At 42.9% G+C, this 14,499-nt stretch overlaps 1 pseudogene; it reads left to right on the top strand.

The window, feature by feature from the left end:
- Window positions 1-11,575: 11,575 nt before the first annotated feature.
- LOC105549980 lies at window positions 11,576-12,149 on the top strand (annotated as a pseudogene).
- Window positions 12,150-14,499: the final 2,350 nt, after the last annotated feature.

The following is a 14,499-nucleotide window of genomic DNA, read 5'->3' on the forward strand; positions in this document are numbered from 1 at the left end:
GCTATCACCTGAGGTCAGGAGTTCGAGACCAGCCTGGCCAACATGGTGAAACTCCATCTCTACTAAAAATACAAAAAAAAAAAAAAAAAAGCCAGGCGTGGTGGCAGGCCCCTGTAACTCCAGCTGCTTGGGAAGCTGAGGCAGGATAATCACTTGAACCTGGGAGGAGGAGGTTGCAATGAGCCGAGATTGCGCCACTGCACTCCAGCCTGGGCGAGAGAATGAGATTCGGTCTCAAAAATAAAAAATAAAAAAGTATTGAATAGACGAATGAATGAACAGTAACTAAAGCCATGGGAGTAGAGTCATAGCCTCCGGTGAGTGTGCACAGTGAGCACTCAAGGCTGAGGATGGAACACTGATGTTTAGAGGCAAGCACAGAGGTGATCCCATGACAGGAACTTCAGAAGGAGCATCTAGAAAAGAGAGAAGGAAAACTAAGTCTCCTGTCAGGAAACATAACATTTCAAGATGTAGAGTGTACAGATTGGTTAAGAGAGATGACTAAAATATGTCCGGTGAATTTAACCTAAAAAATTTTTCAGAGTGATTAGCTTCAGGAAGAAAAGCAAAATTGCGTTGTGCTGGGGAGTGACTGGGAGATGAGACTCCAGAGGCTCTGAGAGTAGCAACTCTTTTAAACAGAGAGTTAAGGAATAATTCACCCTCTTTCTTCCCACAAAAAGTAACTTTCACACATCTTATCAAATAGAGATTAATTTGTGTTAAGGGGCTGCTATTAAAATGCAAACACACATTTTAAGAATGGTAAGTTTCATTCACAAGTTAACGGAAATTACTTCAATCAGCTTCACCTATAGGAGAGTACAGCTAAGCACAGTATTTAGAATGTTAGACTCTTGATTGTGGCCTAGAGGAAGGAAACAATTGGAGTCGGAAGTCAAACCTAACGCAAATTTTGAAGACTCTAAAGGCAGTATAATATATGTATAAAGAAGTGCTATGAAAGAGAAAAGAGACAGAAAGCTATTCTGAAGAGCAAGTCAGCTGGCATTTAAGGAAAGATTTGCTGGTAGGACATGGTGGCTGACATGGTTTGGCTGTGTCCCCACCTGATACAGTTTAGCTGTGTCCCCACCCAAATTTCAACTTGAATTTTATCTTCCAGAATTCCCACGTGTTGTGGGAGGGACCCAGGGGGAGGTAATTGAATCATGAGGGCCAGTCTTTCCCATGCTTTTCTCATGATAGTGAATAAGTCTCACAAGATCTGATGGATTTATCAGGGGTTTCTGCTTTTGCTTCTTCCTTATTTTACTCTTGCCGCCACCATATAAGAAGTGCCTTTCACCTCCCGCCGTGATTCTGAGGCCTCCCAGCTGTGTAGAAATGTAAGTCCAATTAAACCTCTTTTCGTTCCCAGTTTTGGGTATGTCTTTATTAGCAGCATGAAAATGAACTAATACACCACCCAAATCTCATCTTGAATTGTAATCCCCACATGTAGAGAGAGGGACCTGGTGGGAGGTGATTGTATTGTGGGGGCAGTTCACTCATGCTGTTCTCATGCTAGTGAATGAGTTCTCACAAGATCTGATAATTTTAAAATGTTTGGCATTCCCTGGCCCTGGCCCTCTCCTGCCACCATGTAAGACATGCCTTGCTTCCCCTTTGTCTTCTGCCATGATTATAAGTTTCCTAAGGCCTCCCCAGCCATGAGGAACTGTGAGTCACTTAAACCTCTTTTCTTTATAAATTACCCAGTCTCAGGTATTCTTTATAGCGGTGTGAAAATGGACTAATACAGTGACTCATGCCTCTAATCCTAGCACTTTGGGAGGCTGAGGCAGGAGGATCGCTTGAGCCCTGGAGTTCAAGACCGGCTTGGGCAACAAGATGAAACCCCATCTCTACAAAAAATACAAAAATTAGCCAGGTGTGGTGGTGCAGGCCTGTAGTCCCAGCTACTTGTGGGTCTGTGGGTCTGAAGTGGGAGGATCACTTGAGCCCGAGAGGTGGATGTTGCAGTGAGCCAAGATCACACCATTGCACTCCATCCTGGGCAACAGAGCAACTCTATTTCAAAAAAAAAAAGAAGAAGAAGAAGGAGGAGGAGGAGGAGGAAGAGGAGAAGGAGGAGGAGGAAAGAAAAGATTTGCCTAGAGGTGGTATGAGCCTGAAAATCTGGTTTATGTCAAATTATTTGGGCCACAAGCCTTCCCTCCAGTCAGGGCCAGTCACCCCAGTTTAGTTTAGTTCAGGCTTTCCAGGAGGTGGCTTCCTTCTAAGTCCTGTCCTTCCTTGATTGAGACGCATAAGGGAGGGAAAAAATACAGTGGTGGGAGAGAAATAAGAGTTTTTTCTAACATTATTCCTTATTTTCCTTGTTTTTTCTCTAAACTCACTGTAAGAACGGTGTCTTATTTCTCATCTATCTCTAACACCTAGCTCAGGGTGGAATAATGAATGACTATTTATTAAAATTGAATAAATACACAAATGCAATTATTAATTAATTCTGAAGTTGGAATTTTTTCTGTATTTGTGGGATTTAAGGGATGTCGTCCCTCAAGCATGTTGTTTTGCTTCATCTGCCAAAAGGAGCAAACAATCAGGGAGCTGTCATTTAATAATACTGCTCGCCCTTGTTCATCTCAAGTAAATGCAATTTAAGATATAGGCTATATGAACAATTAATTATTAAAATCTCTATTATTCATTTATTTTATTGTGCAGTCAGTATTAACTTCACTTAGTTATAAGACTCAAAGACAATAATGTAGTCGCTCGACAGCTTCTCCCTGCCCACTGCACAGACAAAACCAATTCACTGAGAACTCAGTATTACAGTAAAGAAAGAGTTTTATTAATGCAGAGCTAGCCAAGTGGTAGGACTGGAGTTATTACCAAATCAGTCTCCCCAAGAACTCAGAAGCTAGGATAATTTGGTGGGCATGAGGTAAGGGAATGGGTGATGCTGATTGGTTGGGGATGAAATCATATTCGTGTAGAAAATGGTCCTCGTGCACTGAGTCCACTTCTGGGTAGGAGCCACGGGACCAGTTGAGTCATGAGTTCCAGGTCCAAGTGGAGTCAGTCAGTTGCTAGAATGCAAAATTCTGAAAAACATCTCAAAAGACTAATCTTAGATTCTACCATAATGATTTTATCTACAGGAGCAATTGGGGAAGTCACAAAATCTTGCGACCTCTGGCCACATGAGTCTTGAGCAGCAAGGGATTATAAAAGGGCAAACTAGGAGACAATGGATGGTTATTGTTTAGCTATACCTACATTTTAGCAGAATTCAGGCCCCTCCCATAATCCTAACCTCTTCGTCTTCCATTGGTTTTACAAAGGCAGTTTTGGTTCCTGAGCAAGAAGGGGGTTAATTTTAAGGAGACATTATTATCATCCTTACTTCAAAATTAAACCATGGTCAGCTTTGCCTACACCAAAGAATGAGCAAGGACAAGCAGCCTGTGAAGCTAGAAACAAGATGGAGTCAGCCATGATAGACTTCTCTGTCATCATCTTTGACAACTTTCAATTATTTAGTTTTCATAAAAATAGTTCATTATTTTTTCTTTATCAAATCAAATCTGATTCCAAATCCCTTCCTCCACAGTCCAGAGAATTGCAGAACAGCCTTAAGGACTTAGGTTCTTAGTGGTCCCTATTAATATGTCTCTTATTCAAGTCTGCACAATCCCTTGAAGGCAGCGGCTCCATCCCTTCCTGCCATGCCAAATTGGGCCATGTCAGGGGCATTCTCACCAAGAATAGGATCCCAGCAGTCATTCTCCTCTGATGTCTTGCTGTATTCCCAGTGGTGAAATAAAGAAGGGAATGGGGAAGTCAAGGATCTTGATTCACTAAGTCAAATTTTACTTCTTGGCTGGGGGCAGTGGCTCACACCTGTAATCCCAGCACTTTGGGAGGCCAAGGCTGGCAGATTGCTTGAACCCAGGAGTTCATGACCAGCCTGGGCAACATGACAAAACCCCATTCCTACAAAAAATACAAAAATTAGCTGGGCATGGTCGTGCATACCTATAGTCCCAGCTACTTGTGAGGCTAAAGTGGGAGAATCACTTAAGCCTGGGAGGTCGAGGCTGCAGTGAACTGTGATTGTGCCATTGCACTCCAGCCTGGGCAAAAGGGTGAAACTCTGTCTCGAAATTTTTTTTTTTACTTCTCTAAACTCTTTGAGAAATTAAAGATTTCCATCAGAAACATTAACTGTAGTCATCTCTTTCTTCGTATTCCTAGCTATCATCTTCCAACAAAAAGATGACACAAGAGTTCCCATTGTAGACTTTGAGACCTTTTAAATCAATGTATTAGATATGTCTTGCTTGTCCACCAGATCCACACCAGAGCATTTTCTACACTGCTCTCTGTTCTGGGAGGATGGCCTCTATGGATTATATCAATGGGTCTCCATGCTTTCTGGTTTGGTTTTGCCAATGGGGAGCCCTGGCAGAAATTGGAAAGAAGATGGAAAATATGGTCAAGTATTTTGTGAAGGGAAAACTGTAACCATGTTTTACCTCTACTCTCACACCACAACAACAATCATCAACACAGATTTCTGTGGCCAATGTGTGGGGATGTTTTCCCCACACACCAAATAGCAGATACCAGCTGGGTGTCCTCTAATTTAGTTCCAATGCTCAATACCCAGAGATAGTGTCAGATACTGCAGATTGACAGTTCAGTCCCAAGACTGCCCCTCCCAACACACTGGTCACAAGTCTGAGCCTCTGGAACTTCTGACTGACCAGTTTCAAGTTGGGATTCCCATGACCCTCTCTTTGGGTTCAATTAATTTGCTGGAGTGGCTCACAGAACTCAGGGAAACACTTCCATTTACCAGTTTATTATAAAGGCTATTGCGAACAATACAGAAGAAGAGAAGTGAAGAGTGAGGTATGAAGGAAGGGGTGCAGAGCTTCCATGCCCTGCACACCACCCACCAGGAACCTTCATGTGTTCAGGTCTCCAGAAGTTCACTGAACCCTGTCCTCTTGGGTTTTTTGGGAAGCTTCATGATGTCAGCATCCCTTCCCCCAGGGTCTAGGATGGGACCTTCTCATGGGAGCATCTTAAGGCCCACAATCAGAAAACTGGAGAACGTTAGAGTCCTGCCTTGGGGCAGGTGAAAGGAGGGCTGGAGAAGGTCAGAGGCCTGCCCGTGAGTCCTAACACACCCAACATCATAACAAAGGACTGTAATAAGGGCTATGGGAGTTATAAGCCAGGAGCCCCGGATGAAAACCAATATATATCATCACACCACATATTTATTCCCTGTATTAGTCCGTTTTCACACTGCAATAAAGATACTACCTGAGATTGGGTAATTTATAAAGAGGTTTAATTGACTCACAGTTCCGCATGGCTGGAAACTTAAAATCACGGTGGAAGGCGAAGGGGAAGCAAGCACCTTCTTCACAAGGCGGCAGCAGAGAGCGTGCACAGGGGAAACTGCCACTTTTAAAACCATCAGATCTCATAAGAATTCACTCACTATCATGAGAACAGCACTGGGGAATCAGCGCCCATGATCCAATCATCTGCCACTAGGTCCCTCCCTCAACATGTGGAGATTACAATTTGGGTGGGGACACAGAGCCAAACCATATCATTCCCCTAGCTTCCTTCCTGAAGGGTCACCTGGAGTTGGAGTTGGCTGTATTTCTTGGCAGAGGGTTGACTCCTTTTCTCAAGTATCTGTGCAAATCTCTACCTCTGGATTCCAGATTTCCTCAAGTCCTACTTCTCCCTCTAGACCCAGGGGATGGTAAAATCTCAGTTGCTACTGTGTCCTTGGTTACTACATTAACCTCTGTGGTTCTGCTCCACCCACACCTTCATCAATAGTCTCTGTAAATAAACCTTTCGCAGGTTATCCTGTTTAGAGTGTTATTTGCTTGCTGATGAGATCCTGACTGATACAGTCAATGTGATAAAATAATTCACATTTTTTATTTGACTATAATAATATTTATTATTTTCTTTTCAAAAAGATGTATTTGTGTTTGTTTTTTGTTTTGAGACAGGGTCTCACTCTGTCACCCAAGCTGAAGTACCCAGGCTGGTCTCTAACCTCTGGGCTCAAAAGATCCACCCACCTCAGCCTCCCAAAATGGAATGCATTTGTTTATAGCATTTATCCATGGATTTCAAATAACTATATAAAAAATTATTCCCATAACACTTATTGGTAGAAAGACATGAAAAAATAAATTTTAAAAGAGATTAAAATCAGAACTCTCATACAAATATAAAATCAACATGTATCAATTTTTTTCATTAATATTTAACTCAATAAGGAGAGAACCAGAAATATAGAACAACCAATTCAAAGGAGAACTCAAACACTGGGTACAGTGGCTCACGTCTGTAATCTTAGTGCTTTGGGAGGCCGAGGTGAGAGGATTGCTTGAGGCCAGGAGTTCAAGATGAGCCTGGGTAACATAGCAAACCTTATCTCTGTAAAATATTTTAAAAATACTAGCCAGATGCAGTAGCACACACCCATAGTCCTAGCTACTAGGGAGGCTGAGGTGGGAGGATCGCTTTAGCCCAGGAGTAGAGGTTGCAGTGGGCTAAAATTGTGCCACTGCACTCTGGCTTGAATCTTTTGTGATTAAGAATTCCTAGTAATCTATATAGATACTCCCTACATAAAGAGATGGATTTTAACTTCTCATCCCTTGAGTAGGAGCTGTGTTTACTGATCTGCTTCCAAAGAGTAAAGTATGAGAGAGAGGAGGTGTAAATGTATAGAGGAGAAACCCCACAAACACTACCTTAGCCAGGTGATCAAAGTAACATCATCAGCAATAAGACAGTTGACAGCATGTACTCCTGATATAATGTGTTAAAAATGGCACTTCACCTCTGTGATCTGCCTCCAAAGATCTATAATCTCTGTGTAATTATAGAGGATATATATATATATATATAGTGTATGTATATTGAAACAAATCCAATTCCAATAGAGTGTTATCTTACAATATACCTGACTAGTGCTCCTCAAAATTGTCAAGGTCATTAAAAACAAGGAAAGTCTGAGAAAGTGTCATAGCCTAAAGAAACATGAAGACTAAATGTAATGTTGTTATTGTAGGTAGCAAGTCAGAAATGAACAGGGCAGAGGAGGGGCCTCCCCAACCAGGAATGTCAGTCCACCATTAGGTGATGGGTCAGTTGTTACACTGTAACAATAATAAATTAATAATAATAATAATTGGCTGCAGCCAGTGCCAGGGAAAGGCAGTCTCCCAATAGATAGAAAAAACCTGAAACTGGTTATCAGCAACTGCCTGATAAAATCTCAAGTCTGGGTGCAGTGTCTCAATCCTGTAATCTAAGCACTTTGGGAGGCCAAAGCGGGCGGATCACCTGAGGTCAGGAGTTAGAGACCAGCCTGGCCAACGTGGTGAAACTCTGTCTTTACTAAAGATACAAAAATTAGCCAGGCGTGGTGGCAGGACTACGTGCCTGTAGTCCCAGCTACTCAGGAGGCTGCGGGAGAATCACTCGAACCCAGGAGACAGAGGTTGCAGTGAGCTGAGATCGCGCCATTATACTCCAGCCTGGGTGACAAGAGCAAAACTCAATCTCAAAAAAAAAAGGAGATCTCAGCAGTTGGGCAACTGGGTTCAGGCATGTACACTAAAGAGGTACAGTGAATTAGCCAGGCATGGTGGCAGGCGCCTGTAGTCCCAGCTACTCAGGAGACTGAGGCAGGAGAATGGCATGAACCTGGGAGGCGGAGCTTGCAGTGAGCCAAGATCGAGCCACTGCACTCCGGCCTGGGCTACAGAGCAAGACTCTGTCTCAAAAAAAACAAACAAAAAAAAGAGGCACAGTGGCAGAGTTTAACTGGTACATGACCTTCTAGGAACATTTGACTGCTAAGGGAAGAACACTTCAGGTGAGCACACGTACAACTCCAGTAAACACATTGCGCATGGGGCCCCTTTCAAGAGCTGGCAGGCCACTGCGTATATGTACAGCACACCCCAAGGAAAGAATCAGGGGAGAAGGGACACAAGACCCAGTAAGTATGCCAACATATAAAACCCTAAGTCAAAGATCAAACCGTGCACTTGACTCTCTCGAGTTGCCCGCTTCGCCCTCTTCCAAGTGTACTTTACTTCCTTTCATTCCTGCCCTAAAACTTTTTAATAAACTTTCACTCCTGCCCTAAAACTTGCCTCAGTCTCTCACTCTGCCTTATGCCCCTCGGTCAATTCGTTCTTCTGAGGAGGTAAGAATTGAGGTTGCTGCAGACTTGTATGGATTTGCCACCACTAACAACGTGGCATCCTGGATGGGATCCAGATAAAGGACTTTAGGGAAAAACCAGTGAAATCTGAATAAAGCATGGAATTAATTAAAGTATGGAATACTTGTTCCTTGGTTGTGACAAATGTACCATAGTAATTTGAGGTGTTAACAGTAGGGGAAACTAGGCAAGGGGTATATGAGAACTCTCTATTATCTTTCAACTTTTCTGTAAATCTTAACCTAACCCTATTCAAAAGTAAAAAGCTTAAAAAAAGAGATGCAAGAGAGGGCAGGGCACAGGAGCTTATGCCTGTAATCCCAGCCCTTCGGGAGGCCAAGGCAGGCGGATCACTTGAAGCCAGGAGTTCAAGACCAGGCTGGCCAATATGGCAAATCCCCATCTCTATCAAAAAAAAAAAAAAAAAAATAGCTGGGCATGGTGGTGAACACCTGTAATCCCAGCTACTTGGGAGGCTGAGGCACAAGAATCACCAAAACCCAGAGGTGGAAGTTACAGCGAGCCAAGATGGTGCCACTGCACTCTGGACTGGGTGACAGAGCGAGACTCTGCCTCAAAAAAAAAAAAAAAAAAGAGAGAGAGAGAGAATTACACATTTATAATCAGGTAAAGAATGAAGGCTGAAATGAACTTCAAATGGTTGCCAAACTGGCAAAACTAGGCATTATCCACAGAGTAATAATCAGTTTCATTCCACTAAAGACAATTTTACATTTTTATAGATAGGAATGATTTGAAGATAGAAGTTTACTCGTATCTCTGTAGAGTTGTAAGACAGCCTGGTCAAAGATAAGTAAGCCGTATAAGATAGCCCTATAGGACCAGGTAATTCCCAGAGGCTCCAGCATTCCATTATAATAATATCCACAAATATCTTTTGCCCAATTCAAAATCTTTCACAATTTCTTTCTAAAAAGGATATGGGGCCCAAATTACAGAAAGTCCTTAAAACAGACTGGCCTGCCGGGCACGGTGGCTCACGCCTGTAATCCCAGCACTTTGGGAGGCCGAGGCGGGCGGATCACGAGGTCAGGAGATGGAGACCATCTTGGCTAACATGGTGAAACTCCGTCTCTACTAAAAATACAAAAAAATTAGCTGGGCGTTGTGGTGGGTGCCCGTAGTCCCAGCTACTCGGGAGGCTGAGGCAGGAGAATGGCGTGAACCCCGGAGGTGGCGCTTGCAGTGATCAGAGATCGCGCCACTGCACTCCAGCCTAGGCAACAGAGCAAGACTCCATCTCAAAAACAAAACAAAACAAAAAACAGACTGGCCTGACTTGGCAAAAAGGCTAACAGACATACACAAATATTCAAAAGGTCATGGAATGCATTGCTAAGTTATTACAACACTGTAAACTGAAAAATAACCCAAAGATCAAGATAATTTATCAGCCTCCCCTGGGAAACCCTACAGACTGCCAAAGATAAACATCATTGCCTTAGAGTTAAAAGCACTTGTTTATGTTACCTAGGCAACACAATAACAAATGGTGCAGTAATAAAATAAGAATTAAAAAAGCAAATTGAATAAAATAATAGTCAATATTAAGTTTCAACCTAAAATCCATCTCCTTCCTGGTTATACAAACTATTCATCTTAAATATAGAGTCAGCTATTAGGTGGAAACTATTATTTTTCCAGGTCTTATATTTTCATGTGGAGGGACTTCAACAGGACTGATACTCCTGGACTCGGTCTCTACCTATGGTAAGAAACAGCTCTATGACAAAATATAAGATTGTAGGCCAGCCGCAGTGGCTCATGCCTGTAATCCCAGCACTTTGGGAGGCCGAGCCAGCCAGATCACTTGAGCTCAGAAGTTCGAGACCAGCCTGGACAACATGGTGAAATCTTATCTCTACAAAAAATACAAAAATTCGCCAGGCATGGTAGCATATGCCTGTAGTCCCAGCTACTCAAGAGGCTGAGTTGGGAGAATCTCTTGAGCCTGGGAGACAGAAGTTGCAGTGAGCCGAGATTGCGCCACTGCACTCCAGCCTGGGTCACAGAGCGAGAACCTGTCTCAAAAAAAAAAGACTCTGAGGGAAGAGGAAACAGATTCATATAAGAGCGTGAAATCAAAAGTACAAGGGTAAATGCTTCAAACCACAACCATACACACACACACACACACACACACACACAAATAATAATGTATATAAATATGTATTTATATATATATATTTTAAGACAAGGTCTCCCTTGGTCGCCCAGGCTGGAGTGCAGTGATGTCATTTCAGCTCCCCGCACCCTTTGCCTCTCAGGCTCAAGAGATTCTCTCATCTCAGCCTCCTGAGTAGCTGGGACTACAGGCATGCGCCACCACATCCAGCAAATTATTGTATTTTTAGTAGAGACAGGGTTTTGCTGTGTGGCCCAGGCTGGTCTCAAACTTCTGAGCTCAAGTGATCTGCCCACCTTGGCCTCCCAAAGTGCTGGGATTACAGGTGTGAGCCACTATCCCTGGTTAATTTTTGCATCTTTTGTAGAGATGGGGTTTCACCATGTTGCCGAGGCTGGTCTTGAATTCCTGGGTTCACATGGTTCACCTGACTTGGCCTCCCAAAGTGCTGGGATTACAAGCACGAGCCACCACGCTTGGCCTTCCCTCAGAGTCTTAATGCATGTGGCAAGTGTCTTAAAGTCAGAATTCACATGGGCCTTTCACACCTCAGTTTCAGATGCCCTAGTGGAAGACTGACTGTCTCTTGGTGATTGTATTGGACACTCCTAAAGTGAAATTTGCACAGGCCCAATCAGATTATCCTAAACATTCTCTAAGATTTTTGTGTGATGTAACAACAGACAGAAGCTTAATTTCACTTTTTTTTTTCTTTTTTTTTTTGAGATTGAGTCTTGCTTTGTCACCCAGGCTGGAGTGCAGTGGTGCAATTTCAGCTCACGACAGCCTCCGCCCCCCAGGTTCAAGCAATTCTCCTACTTCAGCCTCCTGAGTAGCTGGGATTACAGGCACATGCTATCACACACAGCTAACTTTTGTATTTTTAGTAGAGACGGGGTTTCACCATGTTGGCCAGCTGGTCTTGAACTTCTAGCCTCAAGTGATCCACCCATCTAAGCCTCCCAAAGTGCTGGGATTACAGGTGTGAGCCACCATGCCTGGCCTCACTTTTACAAATGTAGTTTCATTAGCATTATCTGTTCACCTCAATAGATAATTGTCCCATATTCTTAAGCTAAAATAATTGTTCTTGAATACACAGCTCCCTTATGGGCTACAAGAATGTGATGACGAGACATTCTCTCTCTGCGGCATGTACTGTCAGAATGAAGACCATTCTCAGCAATCAGACTGTCAGCATTCCAGAAAATGTTGATATCACTCTGAAGAAACACAGTCACTTTGAAGGGCCCCAGAAGAACCCTGCAGAGGGGCTTCAATCACACCAATGTATAACTCAGTCTCCTTGGAAAGAAAAGGAAGAGGCTCCAAGTTGACAACTGGTGGGGAAAGAGAAAGGAACTGGCTGCCATGCACACTATTTGTAGTCATGTACAGAACATGATCAAGGGTGCTACTGTGGGCTTCCATTACAAGATGAAGTCTCTGTAAGCTCACTTCCTCATCAACTTCGTATTCTGGGAGAACAGGTCTCTTGTTGAAACCCACAATTTCTTGGGTAAAAAATACATCCACAGGGGTCGAATGAGGATAAATGTTTTTTCAGTATCTCAAGCCCAGAAAGATGAATTAATCCTTGAAGGAAATGACATTGAGTTTATTTCAAATTCAGTTGCTTTGATTCAGCAAGACACAACAGTTAAAATCAAAGACATCAGAAATTTTTTGGATGGCATCTATGTCTCCGAAAAAGGAACAGTTCAGCAGGCTGATGAATAAGATCTAAGAGTTGTCCAGCTTCTGAAACAAGATGCCAGATGAATCCTAAAACCTATTTGTGATTTTTTTTTTTTAGACAGTCTTGCCCTGTCACACAGGCTGGAGTGCAGTGGAACAATCACAGCTCACTGCAGCCTCAACCTCCTGGGCTCAAGCAATCCTTCCACCTCAGCCTCCCAAGTAGCTAGGACCACAGGCGTGCACCAACATGCCTGGCTGATTTTTTGGTATTTTTTGTATAGACAGGGTTTTGCTATGTTGCCCAGGCTTGTCTCAAACTCCTGGACTCAAGCAATTCTCCTTCCTCAGCCTTCCAATGTGCTGGGATTGCAGGGGTGAGCCACCACACCTGGCCTTATTTGTGATATTTTCATTATGTAATAAAATACCTATTGATTTGGGACTTTTTCTGAAAAACAAAACAAAACAAAATAAGGTAATTATTCTTTACAGCTATCACCCAAAATGTAATTGTTTCATAAAATAACCCCTTGTAATTAGAAAACTGGGTATACAGATGAGGGGTATATGTTGCCACTAAATTATCCTGTAGAAGGTAAGTATTGATATTTCTCTCTGTCCATAGAAGCTGGAAGTAGTTGCTGCCCTGGATCTTCTCAGTGTGTCCTTTCAGATCCACTCTCCATCCTTCTGTAACCTATTCTGTGTACCAGGAGGCTGTTCTTTCTGTACTGAATCAACGCTTACTCTAACTTCCAGCTGGGTGTGGCCAATGAGAGAAATGGCAGACAATTGAAGGTAGGAGGAAAGGGAAAACAGGCTGCAGTTTGGCAGAGGCTGCATTTCTCTATGGAAGGTCACAGATCCTGTCAAGTGTGACTCACGGTTCTTGCTGGTTCTTGAAGAAAACTATTCCTTCCTCTTACCCCTTCAGAATGGTAACTGCTTCCTGTTGTTGCTAACCCTGGGTCCTTCACTATCCCCTGATGGTTTTCCTTAACCTTTCACATACCTGGTTAATGATCCCTTCATTCAACCATCATTCAACTCTCTCACTCTCACCACTTTGTCTTGCTTCCTTGCTTTTTTTCTTTCTTTCTTTCTCTCCTTCCTTCCTTTCTCTCTCTTTCCCCTTCCTTCCTTCTTTCCTTTCTTCCTTCCTTCCTTCCTTCCTCCCTTCCTTCCTTCCTCTTTCTCTCTCTTTTCTTTTCTTTTTTAGATGGAGTCTTGCTGTGTCACCCAGGCTGAAGTGCAGTGGTTCAATCTCAGCTCATGCAACCCTCGCCTCCCGGGTTCAGGCGATTGTCCCACCTCAGCTTTCCCAGTAGTTGGGATTATAGGCACAAGCCACCACGCCCGGCTACTTTTTGTATTTTAGTAGAGATGGGGTTTCACCATGTTGGCCAGGCTGATCTCGAACTGCTGAGCTCAAGTGATCCACCCACCTCGGCCTCCCAAAGTGCTAGGATTACAGGTGTGAGCCACCGTGCCCGACTTTCTTTCTTTTTTCAATAGAGACGGGGGTCCCACCATCTTGCCCAGGCTAGTGTCAAACTCTTGGGCTGAAGTGATTCTCCAGCTTCAGCCTCCCAAAGTGCTGGGATTACAGGCATAAGCCACCACCATGCTCAGCCTCTCTTCACCTTTTGAAAGTGTGCCATCTGTTTTCTGTCAAGACAACAGCTTTGACATTTTTTCCAAGCCAAAATTATATCTGTCACTGCATAGAACTTTAGGAAACTAATTTTTTCATTTATATGTTATAGTAGACAAAACTGCTTTTTCAGAAATCCTTAAATCCACCTTCATATATAACCAGCATAGCTATTCATCCAAATGCACGTCCTAATTTGGCCTTTCCCTTTTCAACATACAGTGTAACCTCCCCATTTGCTCTTTTGATCTCTAAATCACAATGTCTTGGTCAATAATATAAAACACCCTACTCCACAAGCCCTTGCCATGGACTAAACCTTGAATGATCCCATTGTTCAACACTTCTCAAAAACCCAGTTGAGAAAATTGATTAGGATTAAGTGAAGTACACAAAGTTCATGCATTAATCTCTAGTAGAGTAGGACTGCCACATTAGCATATTTAGACCATATTACATCTGAAGACTTGCTTTTATTTTGGGGTTATATCAAGGGATTCTGATTTTATCAAGGAACAATTAAAGAAATTGCCCTAGAAAATCTGATACTACATCTTGCTGTAGGGACATAGTTTAGCATATTTCTCACTATCTCCTGTGCTTAGTACTTGGGGTCATAGTTAGGTGTCTTCCACAAAAAACTTTTCTCACCCTCTTTGTTCTGAGTTCTCATTTACCAAGCAACATCCTGATTTCTGTGTTACTCTCTCTACATAAAAATAATATGCTGGTCAT

The sequence above is a fragment of the Mandrillus leucophaeus genome, unplaced genomic scaffold (genome assembly GCF_000951045.1).
Source record: "Mandrillus leucophaeus isolate KB7577 unplaced genomic scaffold, Mleu.le_1.0 Scaffold460, whole genome shotgun sequence".
Classification (NCBI taxonomy): domain Eukaryota; kingdom Metazoa; phylum Chordata; class Mammalia; order Primates; family Cercopithecidae; genus Mandrillus; species Mandrillus leucophaeus.